We start from the raw sequence: 12,346 nt of genomic DNA on the forward strand, positions 1-12,346 counted from the left end.
AGGACCGTGGAATCCCAGGATGGTTTGGGTGGGAAGGACCTCAAAGCCCATCCAGTCCCCCCTGCCATGGGCAGGGACCCTCTTCCACCATCCCAGGGTGCTCCAAACCCTGTCCAGCCTGGCCTTGGAAACTCCCAGGGATGGGGGAACCACGGTTTCTCTGGCCACCCTTCCCCAGGGCCTCACCTCTCCATCATCCAAGGCTTGATCCAACCCCAAAATCCCCATTAACCTCTCCAGATTAATCCACATCCTCTGTTTCGTGCCAACAAACCGGCGCCATTTGGTAAGAAATCACACAGAAATGATTATTCCCACATCCCCACAGCTCAGCGCCGCAATCCCGGTGTCATTGGTGTTCTTGGCACCAATTATCTGAGAGATTAAGGGATTAGCAGCACTGGAGAGCTCGTGGCACGTGCCAACAACCCCCCTCCAGCTCCTGGGGGCTGCCCCTGTGACCCCCTCCCCAAATTCCAGACCCCCCCTGGCATCACAGCCGGTGGAGAAATTCAGGGGAAATTCAGCTTCCCCTCCTCGCTGAGCGAGTTTTTCCTCATCAATTTAAGGTCCCCCCCATCAGGAAGCCCCCCAAAACCTCAGCACCCCACATCTCCAGGGCTTGGCCAGCGGATGGAGGGGCCAGCACAGCCCTGCTGGGCCGGACAGCGACCACAAACCCCTCAAATTCCCAAATCAGCATCTCGAGGCTCCCTAAAACCCCCCGAGGCTGCGGCAGCTGCTGAGAGTGACCCCAAAAAGGGAAGGGGGGCACGAAAGGAGGAGGTGTGGGGAGAGGGGGGGGTCCTGCAGCCCCCCTCCAGCTCATTACCTGCCTCATAAGCTCTCTGATCACACAGCGAACGCGCTAATTAAGGAGCAGGGTTTCTCCCTCTCCTTCCCTCTCCTTTCCCGAGCCAGTTGTGCCAACCCTGCCCCTGGCAAGGTAACATTGGAAAATGTAAAATTAATACAAAGGGCTGGAATTTACTGGGAAACAATTTTCAAACGCGAGGAGAACAATAAAAAATATTTAAAGAGAAAACCAACAAAAAAACCTTCTTCTGGCTGCCTTTTATTTAAAAAAATTATTTATTTTAATGATCGTTACTAAAGCCCAAGAAAAGGCGGGGGGGGGGGGGCGCCCATGTATCAGGGGAATAATAATGATAATAATAATAATAATAATAATAATAATAATAATAATAATAATAATAATAATAATAATAATAATAATAATAATAAATTTTTTGGGAAAAACTCACTTCAAATTGCTGAATTAAAGCTGATTAATGGCCCAGACAGAGATGGGTGCAAGGGGGCTGCAGGGAGGGGGGTCACCCTCCTTTTGGGGGCTGTGGGGAGGGGTCACCCTCCTTTGGGTGAGGGGGTCTGTGGGGACCCCCAGCATGGTGCACCCCACTCTGCATGGGGTCCTGGGCTCTCCCAGTGCATCCCAGTCAGAGAATGGGGATGGGGATGATGCCAGCACCAGAGCCATGGGATTGGGATGATGCCACAGGATTGGGATGATGCCACAGGATTGGGATGATGCCACAGGATTGGGGTGATGCCACAGGATTGGGATGATGCCACAGGATTGGGGTGATGCCACAGGATTGGGATGATATCACAGGATTGGGATGATGCCACAGGATTGGGGTGATGCCACAGGATTGGGATGATGCCACAGGATTGGGGTGATGCCACAGGATTGGGATGATATCACAGGATTGGGATGATGCCACAGGATTGGGATGATGCCACAGGATTGGGGTGATGTCACAGGATTGGGATGGTGCCACAGGATTGGGATGATGCCACAGGATTGGGATGATGTCACAGGATTGGGATGATGCCACAGGACTGGGATGATGTCACAGGATTGGGATGATGCCACAGGACTGGGATGATGTCACAGGATTGGGGTGATGCCACAGGATTGGGGTGATGCCACAGGATTGGGATGATGCCGCAGGACTGGGATGATGTCACAGGATTGGGGTGATGCCACAGGATTGGGATGATGCCACAGGATTGGGGTGATGTCACAGGATTGGGATGGTGCCACAGGATTGGGATGATGCCGCAGGACTGGGATGATGTCACAGGATTGGGATGATGTCACAGGACTGGGATGATGCCACAGGATTGGGATGATGTCACAGGACTGGGATGATGCTGGCACCTGGATAACACCGTGGGATGGGGCTGATCCCAGCACCAGAGCCAATGCCATGGGACGGGAATGATGCCATGGGATGGGAATGATGCCATGGGATGGGAATGATGTTACTGATCCCATCATCAGAGATGACACCATGGGATGAGAATAATTCCATCAGTGGGGATGATGCCAGGGGATGGGGACAATGCCATGGGATGGGGACAATGCCATGGGATGGGGACAATGCCATGGGATGGGGATGATGCCATGGGATGGGGATGATGCCATGGGATGAGAATGATGCCATGGGATGGGGATGATGGCAGGGGATGGGGATGATGCCATGGGATGAGAATGATGCCATGGGATGGGTGGGATGGGGATGATGCCGTGGGATGGGTGGGATGAGGATGATGCCAGGGGATGGGGACAATGCCATGGGATGGGGATGATGCCATGGGATGGGTGGGATGGGGATGATGCCATGGGATGGGGATGATGCCAGGGGATGGGGACAATGCCATGGGATGGGGACGATGCCGTGGGATGGGTGGGATGGGGATGATGCTGTGGGATGGGGATGATGCTGTGGGATGGGTGGGATGGGGATGATGCTGTGGGATGGGGATGATGCCGTGGGATGGGTAGAATGGGGATGATCCCATCCCCAGGGACGAACCCTGGGAGATCCTGGCAGCACACACTCCATGGACACCCCGGCTCTGGAGCTCCATGCTCCCACCCACGGAGCCTGGCTCCATCAGGTTGGGCTTCAATCGACAGCACCGTGACACCCCTGCCCCTTCCACGACAGGAGCAAGAATCCATCCCAGGGAAACTGTCCAGAATTAAAATCTGGGAGCTGGTGAAGCCCCTTTGGCAGCACCCAGCCCCTGCAGCCCTGCACCATGCCGGGCAGGTTTCCCTGCTGCAAACACAGTGACGTCCCAAGCTTTTACCTCTCAGATATTCACTGTGGAGGGGAAAAACCCTTCTGGGAAGAGACAGATGGAGCCCCCCTGGACCCTGCAGGGCAGAGCCAACCAGGAGAGCAAATCCCACACCCAAACCCTGGCCCTGCTCCCCCAACCACAGCCAGTGCCTCAGTTTCCCCTCTGAGCTGCAGCAGCATCCTCCCAAAATCCCCAAATTCGGGCAGCGACCCAGCACGGGAACAAAGCGGATTTGTCTCTCTACACCCTGCGAGACCAGCCAGTGTCCCAAGGGTTAAATAATTCAGATTTTTCTTTCCTGAACAGCTTGAAAAGAGATATGATTGCACCCGCTGGAATACGGGGAGGGGGGGAGATATTATGGATGGAAAAGAGCTATTTAAGCTGAGGAATGGTGTTGGCACATAAACAAATGGGTATAAACCGGCCATGAATAAATTGAGGCTGGAAATTAGGAGGTTTGGAACCACTGGGGGCCGGTCAGGGCTCACAGGGGCAGAGGGGTGAGGGGGGGATTGGGGCAGGGGGGCCAGCTATGGGGTCCCCCCCCCCGCTCCAAGGGCACCCGTCCTTGCAGGGCCAGGCACTGAGAGACTTAAAATCTCCCTTCCGCTTTCATCTCCCGAAATCTCCTTCATTCAAATAGTCACAGCGTGATCAGGAGTAATAAGCCTATTACAGAGCAAAATAAAACACAGCAGCTCCCCCCCCCCCGCCCCCCCAAACCAGCCCCCCCAGCCCTCTTTGGGGCTATTAAACACAACCCGATGGAAATTCAGCTGCAGAGCAGCCAATGTCAACCCCCCCCAGCTCCCCCAGCCCTGCAAGGTGTCCCCCCCACCTCAGGAAATGGGGACAAAGCGGCTCCCGGAGCCGGGGGGTGGCAGGGAAGGGTCCCTGGGGTGCAGGCGCCCACCGACCCCTTCCAGCAGCTCCTTTCTGCATTAATCCTGTTGCTCGGCTGGCTCCTGGCACGTCCGTGGCCGGCAATGGACTTCACGCCGGGAACATTTAAGCCGGTTTTCCATCTGTTTCTCCTTCTCCTTGGGCAGCCAGAATCGCTGCCGAGCCCAGCGCCGTCCCACGGGATGCCCAGAGCTGGGCAGGAGCCGGACGCGCCCATCGGGGGGAATTTGGGCCATGTGCTGGTCCCAGGGTCCACAGGGTGATCCCCGTTCCCTGCTCAAGAGGCAAAAGCCACCGACGGAGCTGGAAGGGGATGGAGCCGGATGCACCTGGACACCTTTGTCCAGCCAGTTTTGGTCCACGCCATCCCACTGCCCCCTCCCACCGCCCCACCAAGGTGATTTTAACCGTGTTTCACAATATTTTCCATGTCGGACAGTGAGCGTCCCATGCACCGGCACCTCCCAAACTCCCTCCAGGATGTTCCCAGCATCCCACCACGGCCAAGCCCTGGCGCTGGCAGGGATGAGATGACATTCAGGGGACGCCCCATCCCCACCGACCCCACCCCCCGGGATGGTGGCAGTGACGAGTGGCGGTCCCCGGAGGCTCCGGCGTTGTCCCCGGTGCCTCGGTGGGACAGAGCGGGGACGGCGCCGTGGCTCACGGAGCGTCGGTAATGCGGTCCGGAGGGACCCCGCCGTACACACAGCACCTAAATTATTTAATTTCTCCAAACTGCTGCACCTTTATAAATCATTAAAAGCTCCTTTTGATCTGTGTTAATGAGGTTTCCTGAGTGCGGGGCTGGGAAATGCTTCGGCGCCAGAAAGCGACGCCGCTGATTAAAAAAATAAAGAGGGGGCGAGCGGGAGCGTGTGGGGCGGGACGGGCACGGGCAGGGGTGGGGGGCACGGGGAGGTGGGCACGGGGTGGGGGGCACTGGGTGGGGGGCACCGGGGCTCCCCAGGGCCCAGCCAGGCAGTGGAGGGGCTTTAGGAATGCCTGTCATGTTTATGTTCTTTCCCTTTCTCTTCCCCTCCCTTTCTCTTTCAGTTTCCCTTTCCTTTTCAGTTTCCTGTCCCTTTTCTCTCTCCCTTTCCCTTTCCCCTTTCCTGGAGCTTTCCAGCCGGGGAATTCCAGGAACACGCTGGTCCCAGCTGCCACCACGTCCCTGGGAAATGCCCTGGGAACCAAACCACGGGCAGGGCTGGGGCTGCTGGTCCTCCTGGTGCTGTGGGAAACAATTCCCTCTTTTGGGAGCAGCGGGATGGGATGAAACCCCCCAGGGCTGTCACCGGGAGCCGTGGCCAGCGGAAGCGGCCGGTTCCAGCGGTGGCACCATGGGTGACCCGGGCGGTGACACCGCGGGAGCGGTGGGAGCGCTGCGGCGCCGGCCCTGACAGCTTTAATGCCGATATTTATCTCCGCTCCAAACCTCCGAGCCCGGCTCCATCACCGCGATCGGGAATGACGGTGACGGCTCCCGCCCGTGGCAGCTGGGATTGGGTTTAACATCTGCTGAAAGCCCTGGGGCTGCTCCGGTCGGGGACAGGGGTGGGACAGGGGTGGGACAAGGATGGGACAGGGGTGGGGACAGGTATGGGACAGGGATGGGGACAGGGGTGGGACAGGGGTGGGACAGGGATGGGACAGGGATGGGACAGGGATGGGACAGGGGTGGGACAGGGGTGGGACAGGGATGGGACAGGGGTGGGACAGGGGTGGGACAGGGGTGGGGACAGGGGTGGGACAGGGATGGGGACAGGGATGGGACAGGGGTGGGACAGGGTTGGGACAGGGGTGGGGACAGGGGTGGGACAGGAGTGGGGACAGGGATGGGACAGGGGTGGGACAGGGGTGGGGACAGGGGTGGGACAGGGGTGGGACAGGGGTGGGACAGGGATGGGACAGGGATGTGAACGGGTATAGACACAGGACAGGCACAGAATGGAGACAGGGACAAGGATAGGGATGAAGATAACGTGGATAGAGACAGGGATGGGGACAGGGATGGGAGTGGGGACAGAGACAGGGATGGGGACAGGCATTGGCATGGCAGGGGGGATAGATGGGGATGGAGATGGAGATAAAAACTGGTACAGGGATGAGGATGGGAACGGTGATAGAGACAGGCATGGAGTGGGGATGGAATAGGGATACAGACAGGAACAACGATAGGGATGGAGATGGGCACAGGGATGGGGACTGGCGCAGACATTGTGGGTAGTGAGAACAAATTCCATGCAGGAGCAGGGATCACTTCCCCAGCCCTGCCATCCCCGGAGCTGCCCAGGGACCAGCACTGCCCCAGCTGGAGCAGGGGAGCAGCACCCCCAGCCCGGCTCGGCCTGGCTCTGCCACAGCTCACACCTCCACTGACGGATATCTCCCTTTCCCTCCTTTTAAGGCAAATGACAGAAAATCCCAGGACAGCCATCAGCCTCCGAGGTAACCTCGTCCCGCCTCGGCCGCGTTCCCACAGGATTCAGCGGCTCCTGTTACCTGGGGCAACGGCGGGGAAATGACGGCTGGCATCTAAATTGCCATCATTATGCTCCAGAGCCAACACTCCCCATTTACACTTTATTGTCATCTTTTGCTTTAGGGAGATGCTGAGATATTACAGGATGGGGTGACAGAGCGGGATGAGATGGGATGCACGAGGAGAGAGGCGCGGAGATAAATGGGGACCCCCGGAGCTGTTATTTCAGCCTGATTGAGGATCCCGAAGCAGAGCCGAGCCCGATCCCGCAGGCTGTGGGGAGGCTTTAGCGCACAGGAGAAAATAAAATTTGTTTAAATGCAAGCGCCAGCCTGGCGGGGCTGGGCACGTGGTACCTGGGAGAGGAGGATTCCCACCAAAGCCGTGCCGAAAACGCCGCGGAAGCTGCTCAGCCTCCTCATACTCATGGAATAATGGGAACTGATCCTCGCTGGCAGCTGGTGCTGGGATCACACCGTGGGGCTGGCACCCCATTGTGGGGCTGGCACCTCACTGCACCCCTGGTACCCCTCTGTGGGGCTGACACCCCAATATTGGATGCTGTACCCCATTCCAGGGCTGGCACCCCACTGCAAGGACACTCCTGGCACCCCAAAGCAAAACCTGCTCTTGGTTCTCCAAACTCCGAGTTCATTCTCCCTCCCCATCCTGCTTTTTGCCAAGCTGCACAAAGGAAAAAACCAAACTTGGGGTGTCACCCCCCCATCTCCATCCCCAGACTGCGCTGAGACAGGGCTGGGGGGGCTACTGGGGACAGCAGGGGGAGGAACGGGGCCTTTCAAGCACTTGGAGTGAAAAAAGAAAGAGAGAAAAAAGCAAAGAGTTCAAAAACTGAGCAGCTTTGCAGGGAAGAGCCAGGGCGGCTTCATCCTCAGCCCCACTGGGATTGGGATCGGGAGATTCCTTCCCACAAACCTCCCTGAGCAGGACCCTGGAGCTCCCAGTGCCTGGGATAAACCCAACCAGAGCCACGACCCCATGGAAGCACCAAGAACTGGGATTTTCACATGACCCAGCTCGACAGGGACACGCCGGGTGGATGGATCCTGCCACGATGCCAAGCATGGATCAGACAGGTTTTTCCCTCGGACTCATGACATCACCTTCTTGTCCAGAAAAAACCACAGGTGTCAGCTGGAAATTGTGGTTTTGGCGCACAAATATTCCATTTTCCACTCGCCACAGACTATCCAGGGGGATGAACCTCACTCCCCAGGCAGGTGGAGCCTCTTTTTGGGGACCTCTACCCTCACACCGCAACCAAAGCTCCCTGGAACCGCTCCAGCTGCTGCAATTCCCACCACTCACCCCTCATTAGCATGGATGCTCGTTAGCCCAGCGCTGAGACTAATCAATACTGCCATTAACCGACTCCCCGGAATTAATGCGCTTGAACCTGGCAGGCCCTGGGATATTGGTCATTTTTCCACTTAACCTGGCAGGAGGAGTTTTTCCCTTTCCTGGTGGCAGTGGATGATAGAGGGAAGCTGGGACAGTTCATCCCGACAGCTCCTGGCTGCTGGTTCACCGCCAGCTTTGGGTTCACCACCACTTTTTGGTCATCCCAAGGTTGTTGGATGCTCCCAAACCTCAGGGAGCACCATCAGCACAGGGGAAGGGCAGCCCTGTCCCGAGCCATGGGCTCAGAGACCCTGGGCAGGGCTCTGGGGTCTCCATCGCAGCATGGGGACACCCAGATCGTGACCTTCTGGTGCCACCCCATTCCTGCAGCTGCTCCATCCCTTCTGCCCCAGGTTCCCTGCCCTGGAGCCCCGGGCAGGCACAGCCCAGCCGCTCTCCCGGGCACCCCAGAGCCACCCTCCCCTGCTGCTCCCGCCGCCTCGCAGCGCCTCTGGCTAAACAGAGATCAGAAATGTTAGATCTTTCTTAACATCTCCTGCCAGCACTGTCAGTGGCCCTCTCCAGAGTACCAGGGCCCTCTGTTATGTAAACACAGCACATTCTCTGTCAAAGATTAAAAAAAAAAAAGCCTCATTTGCACATAAAAGCAGCCTCTGCACTAGTTACGGGCACTGTGGCATGTAAGGAAGACTGTAGGTTAAATTCAATAATAAAGTGGGGCGGCGCAGAGGTCCCGCTCCAGCTCCTTCTCCCTCAGCCCAGCCCCGGCTGCTCCGGCCGGACCTGCGGCCACCAAGCGGTGCCGGCCACGAGCCCCTGGGCTGGGGACTGAGGAGACACCGTGAGCCCTGGGTGAGTGACCCCAGGAGCCTCACTGCACCGTGCCAGGCCACCCTGAGACCCCACCCTGCTGCTCCTCTGTGCCCGCTGCGTGTTCATGGCACCCCAGACTCCATCATCGCCATCTCCTCCCCTTGGCACCCCATCCAGAGCGGGGCCTGCTGCCCCACGTCCCTCCCAACACATTTTTGGGAGCTGGCAGCGTCCTCACGCCCCAGCACAGCTCTGCCATCGCCACGGAGCAGCTCCCGGCTGGCGAGGCACCAGGAACCGCTCAGATGAGGAATGTGACACCGTGGATGTGACATCCCTTGCTGCCAGCCCTCGGTGACACGGTGCCCACTGCGGTGGGATGGCACCGGGGGGGTCTCCGGCCACGGCCGCCCCTCCAGGGAGCTCCAGCGGCTCCGGGGATGGCGGCAGCCAGCCGGGCCCGGGGCTGGATCCGCACAAATCGAATCAGAGCAGAAACTCAACTGTCGGAGAGACGAGGGCTGGAAAGTGTCACGGTAATTGTGTTAGAGCCGGCAGCGCCATGGCTGATCCGGGAGCCGGGGGGCACGGCAGGGTGGGCACGGCAGGGTGGGCACGGCAGGGTGGGCATGGTGAGGTGGGGATGGCAGGGTGGGCATGGAGAGGTGGGCATGGTAGGGTGGGCATGGAGAGGTGGGCATGGCAGGGTGGCACAGAGCAATGGGCACACAAAGGTGGCCACCACAGCATGGCCATGATGGGATGGGCACGGCAATGCCGGCACAGGAGCTCACTGGACACCCAGATCCGTCAGGCCCGGTGGCAGGACCGAGGGTCCAAGAGGGATCACGGTGAAGGTCCAGCAGACCCAGACAGTGACAGAAGGGGCAGAGCCAGGTGGCAGGAGGGGTCACAGCAACAGCTGACAGCAAAGGTGACACGGACACCAAGATCTGGAGGGAGGTGATTCATTCCCAAATCACTGTGCGCCACCAGCCAGCACACGTGTCCCCACAGACACCGGGCTGACACACGTGTCCCCATGGACACCGGCCTGGCACTCGTGTCTCCATGGACACCGACCTGGCAGATGTGACCCCACAGACACCGACCTGGCACTTGTGTCCCCACGGACACCAGCTTGACACACATGTCCCCATGGACACTGGCCTGACACACATGTCCCCACAGACACTGGCCTGACACACGTGTCCCCACGGACACCGGCCTGGCACTCGTGTCTCCATGGACACCGGCCTGGCACTCGTGTCCCCACAGACACTGGCCTGACACACATGTCCCCATGGACCCCAGCCTGACACACATGTCCCCACAGACACTGGCCTGACACACATGTCCCCACAGACACCGGGCTGACACACATGTCCCCATGGACACCGGCCTGGCACTCGTGTCCCCACGGACACCGGCCTGGCAGATGTGACCCCACAGACACCGACCTGGCACTTGTGTCCCCACGGACACCAGCTTGACACACATGTCCCCATGGACACTAGGCTGGAACATGTGTCCCCATAGACACTGCCTGACACACATGTCCCCATGGACACTGGCCTGGCACTCGTGTCGCCATGGACACCAGCTTGACACACATGTCTGCACAGACACCAGGCTGGAACATGTGTCCCCACGGACACCGACCTGGCACTCGTGTCCCCACAGACACCGGCCTGGCACTCGTGTCCCCATGGACACCGGCCTGGCACTCATGTCCCCATGGACACCGGCCTGGCACTCGTGTCCCCATGGACACCGGCCTGGCACTCATGTCCCCATGGACACCGGCCTGGCACTCGTGTCCCCATGGACACTGGCCTGGCACTCGTGTCCCCATAGACACTGGCCTGGCACTCGTGTCCCCATAGACACTGGCCTGGCACTTGTGTCCCCGTGCTCACTCAGCCCTGTGCACACCAGCCCCGCTCACGTCCCCACGGCCGTCGGGCGCCGCACGTCTCTCGCAGCCGGACCCCAGGCACGTGCAGGCGCGCACGGGACCACGCGTGCTCATCCGTGCTCCGGCGGCTCACGCTGAGCGCCCTAATTACCGCGTCTGGCCATGCGGGCGGGCGCTGATAACGGGCACGGGACGGAGCTGCCGGGGGTTATCAGCCGGTGACAGCCGGGCCCCCCGCCGCAGCCCGCTGGGACAGCCGGATCAAGGCGCCCTTTGGGGGTCTCTGGCGGGGGATGGGGTAAAAAGCCCCCCAGGGGTGACCTCATTAGCACGGCCGAGCCCCAGCGTGGTTGTGGCTGGGCCGGGCACGCTGCAGGCAGAGCCTCAGGATGTGGGGTCGTCTGCGGTAGGATGGCGGTGCCAGCTTCTTGTCCCGTCTGCTGTCACCTCCCCGCTGTCCTGGGAGTGAGGGACAGCCCTTCGTGGGGCACCCACCCTGCCAGTGGCACCAGGCTGGAGGGGGATTTTGGGTGTCCCCGGTGCTGTGAGGGGCCGGGTGGCAGCAGGAAAAGGCACTGAGGAGATGGATCAGTGTCACACTCCAGCCTCTGGGCCAAACCAGCCGCTGTCCTGGTGCTCCCCAGAGCTGCTCCTTTGGTCTCATCCCAGAGCCACAACCGGGACACGGCACCGTCCTTCCGTGACACCAGCGCGGTATCCGCTGCTCCCGTGCCTCAGTTTCCCTGCCCCGGGGCTGGATCTTCCTGCACGGCACAGTCCAGCAGCAGCGACAAACAAGGAGCACATTCCCCATCCCAGGTGGCTAAAGACACACAAATGAACACGGATAAACACGGATGGGTGCATTATTTCACTCGCTGCCCACTCTATTTTCGGCTGGCGGCTGAATTCCGGGCAGTGGAGGGACGGGAGGCGGCAGGACGGCGGTCGGCGGGAGCACCGCTGACTCTTTAACCTTGGAACACTTGGAATGGCAGGGAATTCGGGGCGGTAATTTGATCGGCGGGAGCCGGGCGAGCGCTGGCCCCGCAATCACCGGGAAAACGCCGACGCGGTGGAAATCGGCCGCCGCTGCCCAGCGGGACATCACGGCGGGGCCGGGCGGCCACGGGGACACGGCTCAGAAGGACGGACCGCAGTCCTGGCACCCCGCAGCCCCCTGTTCAGTGCCACCCTGGCATTCCCAGGCTCCAGATCCGCGGGGACCCCCAGCCAAAGGACCCCTCTGTCCCCCCGTCCCGGCAGTGCGGGGCTGCGGAGCCGTAATTCATCACGCCCGGCCCTGACAGCTCCCTTTGACGGGGTCTCCGGGGGGGCCGAGCGATGCTTTTTGTCTGCCCAACAATTAATTATTTCCTGGCTAATGATGAACTCCGACTTGCCAAGCAGGGAGAGGCTGCGTGCGGGAAGGAGCCAGCCCTTCCTCACCCCGCCGAGCCCCCTCCCCACCACCTCCCCCACGGCAGGGTGGGATGTTGGGGTACCCAGGGATAAGGCTGGGCTGCGGGACCCCCCTGCATCTCACCATCCTTCTCCCGCCAGAAAGGGCGCCCCAAAAGCGGGAGGATGGTGCTGGGCCGGCAGGATGGGTGCCCCTCTGGCGGTGCCAGCAGGTGGGTGCTGCGCTGTGCTGCGGCAGCAGGTGCTGGCAGCACTCTGAGTGCCAGTGGCGGCAGTCCCGGAGCGCTCCAGGAGCGGAT

General features: G+C 60.0%; 1 protein-coding gene across 1 annotated transcript in view; it reads right to left on the minus strand.

Moving 5' to 3' along the window:
- EFNA2 (ephrin A2) overlaps positions 1-12,346 on the minus strand; it is a 45,308-nt gene that overhangs the window by 7,972 nt on the left and 24,990 nt on the right. The window lies entirely within an intron of this gene.

This window comes from Poecile atricapillus, chromosome 28, assembly GCF_030490865.1.
Source record: "Poecile atricapillus isolate bPoeAtr1 chromosome 28, bPoeAtr1.hap1, whole genome shotgun sequence".
Taxonomy (NCBI): domain Eukaryota; kingdom Metazoa; phylum Chordata; class Aves; order Passeriformes; family Paridae; genus Poecile; species Poecile atricapillus.